The following is a 275-nucleotide window of genomic DNA, read 5'->3' as shown; positions in this document are numbered from 1 at the left end:
CCTCTCCGGTTACTTTTCTTACCCAATTTCATGTCCGCTCTTTTATCGCCTTCACAACATATTTGATTCCAGTATGCCTGCTTACCCAATTTGCTCTTTTCTTACCCTTCAACATCATTCCCAGCATTCACCTTTCCATACCTCTCTATGCACTTCTTAGGTTTGCCTCCATTGCCTTTGTCAACTTCCAAGTTTTACATCCGCAGAGAGCCTCTCATGATGTTCCTAATTTACAAAATATTTTCCTTCCAACAGTGAGGAGTCTTCATGTCATT

This window comes from Oratosquilla oratoria, chromosome 26 (genome assembly GCF_046742065.1).
Source record: "Oratosquilla oratoria isolate Oo_2021 chromosome 26, ASM4674206v1, whole genome shotgun sequence".
NCBI classification, from domain to species: Eukaryota; Metazoa; Arthropoda; class Malacostraca; order Stomatopoda; family Squillidae; genus Oratosquilla; species Oratosquilla oratoria.
The sequence above is the reverse complement of the archived record's forward strand: the minus strand, read 5'-3'. Positions refer to the sequence as shown.